Below are 12656 nucleotides of genomic sequence, written 5' to 3' on the forward strand. Positions count from 1 at the left end.
ATAACATACTTTATGTTCAGAAGAATTCACAAAGTTTTTTTTTTTAAACCTAAGTAGTAATATGTCTGATGTTTGTTATAATGACGCCAAAGTTTTTTGTTTAAATAATGATTTAAACATGGAAAACTCTGCATTCCAAAAACTTGACGTACCTATATCTGTTGAAAAAGTTTACAGTGCAATAAAACATTTAAAACGCAATTTATCATCAGGTAGTGATTGTATATGTCACTATTGTGAATGAATATTATATTGAATACATTGATATTTTGTCTGCACATTTGTGCGATATGTTTACCGATATTTTTCAATCGGGCTTTTTTTCCCGATAAATTGACATAAGGGATTATAATTCCTTTGCATAAAAGGTGCTGTAAATGATGTTAATAACGATAGAGGGATTTCTTTAGTGAGTTACTTTTCAAAATTATTTACCACGGTTTTAAACAAACGAATTGAATCTTTTGCAGTGAAAGTACCATTATTTCGGATGCGCAGTTCAGATTTAGTAAAGGTTATTTAACTGTTGATGCTATATATATATATATATATATATATATATATATATATATATATATATATATATATATATATATATATATATATATATATATATATATACATATATATATATATATATATATATATATATATCATATATATATATATATATATATATATATATCTATATATATATATATATATTGAGTATAAGACTATTCGTTATTGTTAAGTCTAAGATTTGGTTGGTGATTCCGGGTCCTGACTTGTGATGTTAACCAAACATTTACACACATGTTTTAAGGGTTCGTACAACGAAAAAGCGTTTCGGTAGAAAAAGAAGAGTCCCGCGAACCGGAATCGAACCAGTGACCTAAGGATAACTGGTGAGTAACCACTACAGTCTTCCGCTCTACCGACTGAGCTATCGCGGGATTGAAAACTTATTGGTTTAATAATCTGTCGCTTTAAGTAATACGACCAAACTAGGTTTTCGCATGTAAACTAAAGGGAGGCTACAGGGGTAACTCACAATAATAGTATAATAACTTCATTCCCCTGAAAGACATTGTTTTAAACCGCATCACGTGATTTGCTGACGGATTCTGATTGGATGATTCCCGAGCTGTCAGAACCCTATTGGTTTATTGTTATTATGCTGGCAGGCTGTCATATGGTCATTGGTCAGTTAAGGTCACGTGGGCACTTTCCAGAAAGTATATAAGGGCGCTAGAATTTGAATTTGACAGCACAACTTCCATCTTGGTAGCTCCACTTGTCTGGGCAGTAAATTGAGTAAAAACATCTTGGGTAACTAAAAATAACTTGTAAAGTATTTCCGAGAAAGTGTCCACCAAACTTGTCTAATTTTGCAATAACATATTAAACCTACTAAATAAATATATTATTTAAACTGCTACACGTCTTGTTATAAGAACATAATACCCTAAAAGCTAAAAAAAACCATTCTGACGGACGCCACAATTGGTGTCAGAAGTGGGATCGTCAAGTGCCGAAGACGATTTACAACCCGCCTGAAGTTATAGTAAATTCCAATGTGATGACGTCATTTTGAATGAATATATGACGTAATATGTTACTCAACGAGTGCTGAAGTGATTTAAAGAGGCATATCCATCGATATTTTAAAATATTTCACCCGTGATTCACGAATCGCAATATAATATAAAAGATAATATTTGTGTGTGTTCTTTTTGCAATAACTTACACATTGTGTGTATTTAAAAGGCCTGTGTACAGGGAACATTTAATAAATATTATGTATAATAGATCTATAAATCTATAAATATTTCACTATTCCTATAAAATAAGTGACAATTTAAATATGGCTAACGACAGTTCAGATTCGGAGGTCGTGTTAAATTTTAGAAATTTAGAGAATAGCGAAATTGAAACAAGGAGCGAAGCTTCAGTCACTTATTCAATGTCAACTGGTCGCCATCGTCGACCGAGGCAGGGTCCAGTCCCGTGCCCCGACATGGCCGAGCGCAAAATCTTAATTTCAACAACGTAGGTGTTGACCGCGGCTACAACTGGAGGACATACCGAACATGTCCCCCATCTCAAGCCAGAGCCATACAGCGGCGAAGAGCCTTGGGAGAGTTATATTTCCCATTTTGTGGATTGCGCCGAGCTTGGTGTTTGGAGCCAGAGGAGCCGTGTTTTATTCCTAGCATCCAGTCTTCGAGGAAAGGCGAGGCAGTTTTATATGAGCCTGGACGAGTACGAGCGCCGCGATTATTGTACGTTGGTAAAACGTATGAAACAACGATTCGGCAGCAGTGTACATGAATCAAAGTACCTTGGGATGTTGGAGAATAGACAGCGCCGGCCCGGAGAAAGCATCATCTCTCTTTGTGACGACATAAGACAACTCACAAAGAAAGCGTTCAGTCAATTGAACACACAATCACAGGACATTGTTGCTTTAAATCAACTGTATAAAATAATTTCACCCGAAATGGGGTGTCGCTGTATCGACAACAACTGTTCCAGTATTCACGAGGCCGCTGCAGTGATCGATAAGTATGAGTCGATCCTCGGGTATGATCAACAAAGATCCAGCCGTGTTCGAGCCGTAGACACCAACGGCATAGACCGGAAGTTGTCAGGTCTCATTAAGGGTCTCGACTCCCGCCTGGAGCGTCTTGAAAGCGTGTCTCTGGCAAGATCAACGTAACAGTCACCCAAAACAAAGAGCGAGTCGCGCAAGTGCTTCAAGTGCCGCTCGGAAGCGCATCTCTTCCGGGACTGTCCTCAGCGTGAACGTCAATCGTTTGGCGAAGTTTCTCGAAACGTTCCTGCACATTTGTCTCAGGGAAACGGCTCACGGTCGACCCAGTAGGTCATGTGTCGACTGAATCCAATCAAAATCGGCCTGCTGGAAATGTAATTCGCACCGGTAGTTTTTCTGATAAAGTTTGGGACAATGGTTTTTACGTGTCAGGCAAACTTGATGTTCAAGAAGAAGAATTTTTAATTGATTCCGGTGCAACATGCTCCATTTTATCAAGTACCGTTTATCAAAATATGCCTAAGCTTTCAAAATACTTATTAACTCCATTTGCAACCCCTGTATTCGATGCCGGTTCAAATCAAATTAACTGTCATGGCCAAACTGCTTTAGAAGTTACATTAAATGGTTGTAATTTCAACATCGAGGTCTTAGTTTGTGACATTTCGCAAGATGGCATAATAGGCCAGGATTTTCTCTTGAAATATGTTGAAATTATTGATTACAAAAGCGGTAAACTTGTTACCCATTGTAATGAGATCCCGTGCTTTGTGGGCTCTGAAAAATCTTTTTCATGTCGCGTTATTGTGCGCAGGACAATTGTAATTCCTGCCAATTCCGCAGCTTTTGTATCCGTCGGCATTTCTAATAAAGATAAACTGACAAAGTACTCGCTGGCGGAACCTATCGGCTCTGCAAATCCTCACTGTCTTATGTTGCCTGGTGTGTTAACTACAAACGATAGTGACCTTAAAATTAATTATGTAAACTGTTCCGACAGCTCTGTAACTTTACACGAAAACCAATCAGTTGGCACTTGTGAACCATACATTGATCAAGAAATTTTTAATAAAGTTCAAGTACGATCAGTGACACCAACTAGTGAAAATAAAATTGTAAACACCAGTAGAACTGATTTGCCTGAGCATTTAAAAGATCTTTATGATAGAAGCTCGAAATTTCTAGCTAAAGAAGAGTGTCATCAGTTAGCATTATTATTATTAAAATACAGTTCTGTTTTTGCAAAACATTCTAGTGACTTGGGAAAATGTAACCGGGTACAACATCGTATTAATACTGGTCAAGCGCTACCAATTAAACAACCGTTGCGTCGATTACCATTGGCAAAACAGGAAGCTGAGCGAAATGAAGTCAAGAAAATGCTCGAACAGGATGTCATTGAAGCCTCCAAAAGTCCTTGGGCCTCTCCTGTTGTCATTGTAACAAAGAAGAACTCTACCGTTAGGTTTTGCTGTGACTACAGGCAACTTAATGATGTTACCGTTAAGGACGCGTACCCTCTTCCTAGAACAGATGCCTGTTTGGATTCATTAGCCGGTGCGACCTGGTTCAGCCAAATGGACTTGTGTTCCGGTTTCTGGCAGATTGAAATGGCACCAGAGGACCGTGAAAAGACGGCCTTTGCCACATCACTGGGATTGTACCAGTGGGTATGTATGCCGTTCGGCCTCGCGAATTCTCCATCAACCTTTCAACGTTGCATGGAGGATGTTCTACGCGGTCTGCAGTGGGTAGAACTAGTCCTCTACATGGATGATATAACCTCGCCAGCAAACACCATCTCTGAAGGCCTGGAGCGTTTGTCCCGTATTTTTGACAGACACGTTGATGCCAATCTAAAGTTAAAGCCTTCCAAATGTGCTTTCTTTCAAAAGAAAATAACTTTCTTAGGCCACATAGTGTCTGAGGAAGGAGTTTCCACTGACCCGGAAAAGATAAAAGCTGTCCATAGTTGGCCAGTGCCAACGTCAGTCAAAGAAATGCGAAGTTTTCTTGGTTTTGCCTCATATTATCGACGTTTTGTGGAAGGTTTTGCTAAAATAGCTCGACCTCTCCACAAGTTATGTGAAAAAGGTATTAAATTTTGTTAGAATGAGGACGCAAATAGTGCATTTGAAACATTAAAACAGGCGCTAACGTCAGCACCCATATTAGCTTATCCAATAACGGGATTATCATACATAATAGATTGTGATGCTAGTGACTTAGCAGTTGGTGGTGTATTATCCCAGGTGCAAAACGGTCATGAACGTGTAATTGCTTACATGAGCAAAGGTCTTAGTAAATGCGAGAAAAATTATTGTGCAACAAGAAAAGAACTTTTGGCCGCCGTAATGGCTTCAAGAACTTTTCACCCCTACATATATGGTCAGAAAACATTGCTTAGAACTGATAACGCAGCTGTAAGTTGGATCAAAAAGCTGAAAACCCCGTCAGGTCAAATGGCAAGATGGTTACAGGAACTAGAAACATATGACCTTGATGTTGTTCATCGGCCTGGGCTCAAACATACAAATGCTGACGCTTTAAGTAGACGACCATGTAAAGTTTGTGAAAGACAAGAGAATTTAAATAATTAAGATACTGACAGTGATTGTGATAATAATTTAATCATAAACCAAAATAACAGTGTAACTATACGAGCAATACAACAAGACGCACAAATAGTTATAAATGGCTGGACCCCTGATAACCTTTTAGTTGCCCAATTAAATGACCCAAATATTAGTCCTATTCTTAATGCTAAGACAAACCAATTAGATATGCCTTCATGGGATCAAATATCAGATGGTACTTCTTTTCTTAAAACACTTTGGCGCATGTGGGATAGACTTAAAGTAATTAACCAAATATTGTATTGTATTTTCATAGACACGGAAACTGGCTTCGAACAAAATGTACTTATTGTACCGTTAACGAAACGAGATGAAATTATTAAGTATTCGCATGACATTCCGTCTGCTGGACACTTGGGTTTAGAAAAGTCCTTACATAGGCTTAAACAATCGTTCTATTGGCCAGGTATGAAAGAGGATGTTTATAAGTATATTACTAAATGCGATAAATGTGCATGTCGTAAGTCTAATACAGCTCCTAAAGCCCCAATGAGAAATTATACCAATGGTGAACCAATGGAGAGAATTTCCATTGACGTGTTAGGTCCTTTATGTACAACACTGAAAGGCAACAAATATATTTTAGTAGTAGTGGACAATTTTACAAAATGGACTGAGGCTTATCCCCTGCCTAACCAAGAAGCAAAAACTATTGCTGATGTTTTAGTAAATATTTTCATTTGTCGGTTTGGTTGTCCTCAACAAATTTTAAGTGATAAAGGGACAAATTTCACTTCACAGCTTTTTCAAGATATTTGTGATTTTCTTCACATCGACAAAGTAACAACAAGTTCGCTTCGACCCCAAAGTAATGGTTGTCCAGAACGATTCAACAGAACTCTTCAATCCATGTTGGCCATTTATTGTGAAGATGACCAACAGAGATGGGATGAGTACCTTCCACAGCTAACCATGGCTTATCGTGCTTCCGTGCACAGCAGTACTGGTGTAACTCCCAACAAAATGGTGTTTGGGCGTGATGTAACCCTACCAGTAGAGGCATTTATCGGGTCACCAAATTCTTCAATTGAGGCACGTGATCCAGAGTCATATTGTAGCCAGTTACAGACGGTCCTGGTGAGCTGTCATACAATTGCGAGGAAGTCTCTTCGTAAGAACACAGCATATCAGAAGCGTCATTATGACATCAAGGCGAAAAAGAGGTTTTTTTCGGTCGGCCAAGCTGTTTGGTTGTATAACCCGATTCGACGTATTGGAGTCTGTTCGAAATTGACCTGCAAATGGAAAGGTCCATATGTAATAACAAGGAAATTAGACGACATAACCTATTTAGTAAAGAATGGACTAAAGTTAAAGCCAAAAGTGTATCACAAAGACAGATTAATTCCCTACAAAGGAAACCATATTCCATCTTGGTTTGCTCAATTCTGCAATTAGTCAAGTGCAGATTTCGAATAAATAAATGAATTAAGTAAATATGACTTAATTTTTATATCACTATATTGTGTGTCGGTTTGATCCAAATATATAGTTTATGAGCTGCTGCAAAAGCTGGGGAGAATCAGCTAAGTTGCTCATGAAGTTGTGGTGACCGTGTTAAAGGCACCATAGTATGTGATATGGGCTATATATCACATGTTTTGATAATTGAATTGGCCTGCGCAACCATATTCGTTATCGGTTATTCTTTCATATTTAAATAAATATGATGTTTTATATATTTGGAGCAGACGTGTCAAAATAGTGCTATTAAAAGTAATTAGTCGAATTTAGAGTAATGTGTGATACCTTTGAGTACTTGTGTTGCCTTTTTATTAGGGTGGTGGACACTTTTCGTTGATACCTGAAACAAATAAACTTGCTTTTTGCATATAACATTTTTATTTGGTGAACTATATCTATGTGTACAATAACATGCAATTTGAACAGAACATTATTGGCTTGCTGTTTAAACATTCAGACATTTGTAAAATTCTTAAAGTGTAAAACACATATATTTGAGTTAATGGAGTGTTATGTATAAATGACTCATATAACTTTTTTTTTTATGAAGATGAAAATAAGTAAGCGAGAACATATAAAGTAGCAAATTTCAAACTTATAAACTGTTATACCTTTTTGTAAATTTACAGAATGAAACACCAAAATTGTTGGTTGTGCCATGCCACATTGGCAACTCAACGTCAATTTGAGAGACATGTCGAGACTGTACATCAGCGCTTGGGAGTGGAGTGTCCATTTTGCCATGTAACTATTAAACGCGCAGCTGATATGAAACGCCACATCCTTACGGTTCACCCAGATACGAAGGTTCCGGAGACGGCCTTCCATGTCAGGGAGATGGCTTGTTTAGCCATTTTCCAGGAAGATTTCGTAAAGGTGTATGGACCATCGCGGTCTGCTGGGAGCAGCTTTTGGCGTGATATTCGTTCGGTATCAGTGGGAGCTGCAGGCGGTATATCGGTCTCGCATGTTGCGGTTTCTCATGGGTCCTCTACTGTAGAAGGAAAAATCGACAATGAATTGTTTTCGTTGACATTATCTGATGACATTTTTAAACACCCTCTAATTCTGAGACGTCTGGCTAAAAGGCTGGCTCAGCTGCCACTGTCACACAGTCCCTTTGACCAATTTCCAAATCCTGCGGATGTTGATAGGGACACCAAGGAGAAAGTCGCTCGACAGATTGGAGTTGGAGTTGAACATATAACTTTTATGAAAATCAATCGTGTCCCATCTTTCTTCCTGGAAACAGATTCATCAGGTGGCTCAACTCCACTTTTGGATGAAATGGAGATGTCAGCTCTCTCTTCTTTTGAAGACACCATGGGCTACCCTGGACAACTTCTTATCCAGGCCGACTATTCTGAAACCTCCTCTTCAAACAGTCCTCTCGCCAGCAACTCCATCGTCCCTATTGAAACTTCATCTTTGTCCATGTCTTCAGTGCCCCAGGTCTCCAGTGTAACTTCTCAACCTGCAGCCTGTGTTGAAGTACCGGTTACATCTTCATCTATATCTTCAATACCACATGTTTTGTGTGTAACTTCACAACCAACAGCCTGTGTTGAAGTTTCAATGTCAATTGGGATCCCTGTCGCTCGTCGTTCGGTGCCAACCGAGATTATTTCTAGTGCAAACTCTGAATTTCTGGTGCCAAGGCTTCCCCCAACACCATCAAACCAAGTGAGAGCAAAGAAACTGCTAGCCATGGGCGCGATGCCTTTGTTTCCTCCAGCCCGGCGAGAGTGTGACCAGGATGAGGCAGTTACCTTCCTGGAACCGAAATTCAAATGGCCTCCCCGTGGCTGGAAGGGAATGTCAGCAGATCTGCGATTAATGCTCACAGAGTTTCAGGCAATGTCAATCTTGCAGGCTAGGGGATGTAATTTCAAGTTTGAACGTGTGGAACTACTGAATGCCTTCAATTTTCTGGTTTTGCCTGGAAGTTTGAGCCCGAGGGCACCAGTCGATACAAATGTACAATTGTGTCATGCTATTTATGTGAGACTGAGGGAAATTGCCCTAGAGAAAGAGGACATGAAATGGTTGCGCATGATCGAATCTGCATCCATGATGCGTGACACTGCAAATGATAAATTAATAGCAGCGTGCAAGGAAATTCCATTACGTTTGAAAAAGAAATAACTGATGTCTTCTTCTTCGTGTATTGCTCTTTATCCATGATGTGCTCCCCTGATGTCGATCCATGATTGTCTCCCCTGATGTCGATCCATGACGTGCTCTCCTGATGTCGATCCATTACGTGCTCCCCTGATGTCTTCGTCGTATATTGTACTATGTTCGACTGATGAAATTGGTCTTGATTTTACTCTTCAGACTTTGATGTCTCAAATCTGTAACAATATATGTGTAACTAAGTTATCAAGACAAATAATTGCTGAGCGTGTGAACGATTGCCAAGTTTATCTTGATCCAAACATTATTCCTTTAATTTAAAACTAATAAATGTGTGAAGCATCAGCAAAGAAACTCGATAAATGATAGTTAAATAGACAGCTTGACAATAAAGGTATACTTTACCACGAACGGCGAGGTTCACTTGGATGACAAACTAACCCTCAAACATGTGGTTGTTATTTGCGAACAATCGTTTTCCATACATTGATTTCGTGACTCAATTTCCGGTGTTGAAGGCTACACCTAACTAACATGCAAACTATTTTACGGCGTCATTCAGTCTGGACATTGACTGATAATTTATTATTATTATTGTCGTTTTGATTCACACATGTGTTGCATTTGATTGTTTATTGACTGATGTATTGTATTGTCGTTTTGATTCACAAATATGTTGCATTTTATTGTTTATTGACTGAACTAAGTGTTTTTTTATTAAGTTCATTATGTCATTATTCTAAATTACACCTGAAACAGAGTGGTAACTTAAATTGTGTGATTACGCGTTAAGTTTAAAATTTGATAATAGTTACTGTATTATCGATAATTGGTAAACGTATTCACGAATTATAACGAATTTAAATTTATTATGTTCAGTATTGTTATCTGATATTGTTGTTGCTGTTCAAGTTAAAATCAATAGTTTGATTGTCTGTGCACACCAACCTTCTAGGGATTTGCGATATGAATGTACCGCTATTACGTTACTGTGTGGGTAATTATTTCATAATAATTGTGTAGTGTACAACCATTGAATGCAAAACAAGAACCTTTGTAAGATTGAAAATATCTTAGTGTGACTTATTACCCCGAGTGAATAAGTACGGCGTAATGGTATTTGGTGGAAGTTATATGCACTGGATAACAACTACTTACCAACTGTTTCTAATGTTCATGTTCGTTTGTTAATTAATGTTAGTCTTATAATAAGTTTGAATTGCAGTATATTTTATGTGATAACTACCACATGACGTTTGCTTTTGAGCTATCAAAATTCAGGAGAATTTTAATTTTAGAAAGGTGGGGCGATTGTAATGACCCACCCCCACACCCATTATATGCTTAAATGCTTTATTGTTTACTGTTATACTTACGTGGAATGCAGTTTCCAAAGTTTTACTACTAATGATTATGATGATGATGATGATAATTGCACTTACCTTGTTATTCGTGTAAGGCTTGCAATGTCCATTGTTATCCATTTCATTTCCATGACTTATTCCGTAATACCACGAATTATTAACTGCACTAACAGAACTATTAGTATTATGTGTATTGTTTCCATTTCGATCCTGTTGTTTATTGACAAGCCATATTTATGCATGATTATGTAAATGTTATGCATAAATCTGACCTGTCATGGCCGCTATGACACAGAATTTGCCAGCATCATTGTGGATTCTGACAGCTCAGGCTGACGGATTCTGATTGGATGATTCCCGAGCTGTCAGAATCATATTGGTTTATTGTTATTATGCTGGCAGGCTGTCATATGGTCATTGGTCAGTTAAGGTCACGTGGGCACTTTCCAGAAAGTATGTAAGGGCGCTAGAATTTGAATTTGACAGCACAACTTCCATCTTGGTAGCTCCACTTGTCTGGGCAGTAAAGTGAGTAAAAACATCTTGGGTAACTAAAAATAACTTGTAAAGTATTTCCGAGAAAGTGTCCACCAAACTTGTCTAATTTTGCAATAACATATTAAACCTACTAAATAAATATATTATTTAAACTGCTACACGTCTTGTTATAAGAACATAATACCCTAAAAGCTAAAAAAAAAAACATCCTGACGGACGCCACAATATATATATAGTCACATTGTGAACATGTGTGTAAATGTTTGGTATATATATATATATATATATATATATATATATATATATATATATATATATATATATATATATATATATATATATATATATATTGAGTATAAGACTATTCGTTATTGTTAAGTCTAAGATTTGGTTGGTGATTCCGGGTCCTGACTTGTGATGTTAACCAAACATTTACACACATGTTCACATTGAGACTAAAGTTTAAAGGGTTCGTACAACGAAAAAGCGTTTCGGTAGAAAAAGAAGAGTCCCGCGAACCGGAATCGAACCAGTGACCTAAGGATAATAGTTGAGTAACCACTACAGTCCTCCGCTCTACCGACTGAGCTATCGCGGGATTGAAAACTTATTGGTTTAATAATCTGTCGCTTTAAGTAATACGACCAAACTAGGTTTTCGCATGTAAACTAAAGGGAGGCTACAGGGGTAACTCACAATAATAGTATAATAACTTCATTCCCCTGAAAGACATTGCTTTAAACCGCATCACGTGATTTGCGTACTTAAAAAAGTTACACGAATCAAAGCGCTGAAGGCACATCTGATGTTCTCTATTGCGAAACATGAAATAATTATATTATAATGTTAATAAGCTTATTTAAACACATCATGTATGAATTATCAAACGTTGGGCCACGATCGGATTTAAACAGACTAAATAGCGTTATAAATATGCCGAAATACAATGATAGCATCGTTTCAAAACACGCCCGTGTTTCCAATTTTTAAGTAAATTACGCGTAATACATACTTCAAACTAGACATGGTGGACTCGTATGACCTAGTCACAAGTCTAGTTTAGTGTTGCAATTAACACCTTCAATTATTTATTTCTTTGTTCAGAACAATATGTTAATGACATAAGCGTCATTTTAGTCTGTATATAATTATATACAGACTATGATATAATTGATAAATATACATATATATATACATATATATATAATTATACATATATATATATATATATATATATATATATATATATATATATATATATATATATATATATATATATATATATATATATATATATAGTCACAATGTGAACATGTGTGTAAATATTTGGAATATATATATATATATATATATATATATATATATATATATATATATATATATATATATATATATATATATATATATATATATTATATATATATATTGAGTATAAGACTATTCGTTATTGTTAAGTCTAAGATTTGGTTGGTGATTCCGGGTCCTGACTTGTGATGTTAACTAAAAATTTACACACATGTTCACATTGTGACTAAAGTTTAAAGGGTTCGTACAACGAAAAAGCGTTTCGGTAGAAAAAGAAGAGTCCCGCGAACCGGAATCGAACCAGTGACCTAAGGATAACAGTTGAGTAACCACTACAGTCCTCCGCTCTACCGACTGAGCTATCGCGGGATTGAAAACTTATTGGTTTAATAATCTGTCGCTTTAAGTAATACGACCAAACTAGGTTTTCGCATGTAAATTAAAGGGAGGCTACAAGGGTAACTCACAATAATAGTATAATAACTTCATTCCCCTGAAATACATTGCTTTAAACCGCATCACGTGATTTGCGTACTTAAAAAAGTTACACGAATCAAAGCGCTGAAGGCACATCTGATGTTCTCTATTGCGAAACATGAAATAATTATATTATAATGTTAATAAGCTTATTTAAACACATCATGTATGAATCATCAAACGTTGGGTCACGATCGGATTTAAACAGACTAAATAGCGTTATAAATATGCCGAAATACA

General features: G+C 37.0%; 2 long non-coding RNA genes and 3 other non-coding genes across 5 annotated transcripts; all 5 read right to left on the reverse strand.

The window, feature by feature from the left end:
- Positions 1–846: 846 nt before the first annotated feature.
- Positions 847–935, reverse strand: Trnay-gua (transfer RNA tyrosine (anticodon GUA)). Its single transcript is given in 2 exon segments — positions 847–882; positions 899–935. It is a non-coding gene; the product is annotated as a tRNA-Tyr (tRNA).
- Positions 936–5852: 4917 nt separating this feature from the next.
- On the reverse strand, positions 5853–7834 carry LOC127882350 (uncharacterized). The gene is made up of 3 exons (XR_008050511.1): positions 7248–7834; positions 6922–6976; positions 5853–6407 (listed from the first exon to the last, which is right to left on the reverse strand). It is a non-coding gene; the product is annotated as an uncharacterized LOC127882350 (long non-coding RNA).
- Positions 7835–7841: 7 nt separating this feature from the next.
- LOC127882351 (uncharacterized) lies at positions 7842–8791 on the reverse strand. The gene is made up of 3 exons (XR_008050512.1): positions 8674–8791; positions 8189–8575; positions 7842–8110 (listed from the first exon to the last, which is right to left on the reverse strand). It is a non-coding gene; the product is annotated as an uncharacterized LOC127882351 (long non-coding RNA).
- A 2352-nt stretch (positions 8792–11143) lies between these two features.
- Trnay-gua (transfer RNA tyrosine (anticodon GUA)) lies at positions 11144–11232 on the reverse strand. Its single transcript is given in 2 exon segments — positions 11144–11179; positions 11196–11232. It is a non-coding gene; the product is annotated as a tRNA-Tyr (tRNA).
- A 987-nt stretch (positions 11233–12219) lies between these two features.
- Trnay-gua (transfer RNA tyrosine (anticodon GUA)) lies at positions 12220–12308 on the reverse strand. Its single transcript is given in 2 exon segments — positions 12220–12255; positions 12272–12308. It is a non-coding gene; the product is annotated as a tRNA-Tyr (tRNA).
- Between the last annotated feature and the right edge of the window lie 348 nt (positions 12309–12656).

The sequence above is a fragment of the Dreissena polymorpha genome, chromosome 5 (assembly GCF_020536995.1).
Source record: "Dreissena polymorpha isolate Duluth1 chromosome 5, UMN_Dpol_1.0, whole genome shotgun sequence".
Taxonomy (NCBI): Eukaryota; Metazoa; Mollusca; class Bivalvia; order Myida; family Dreissenidae; genus Dreissena; species Dreissena polymorpha.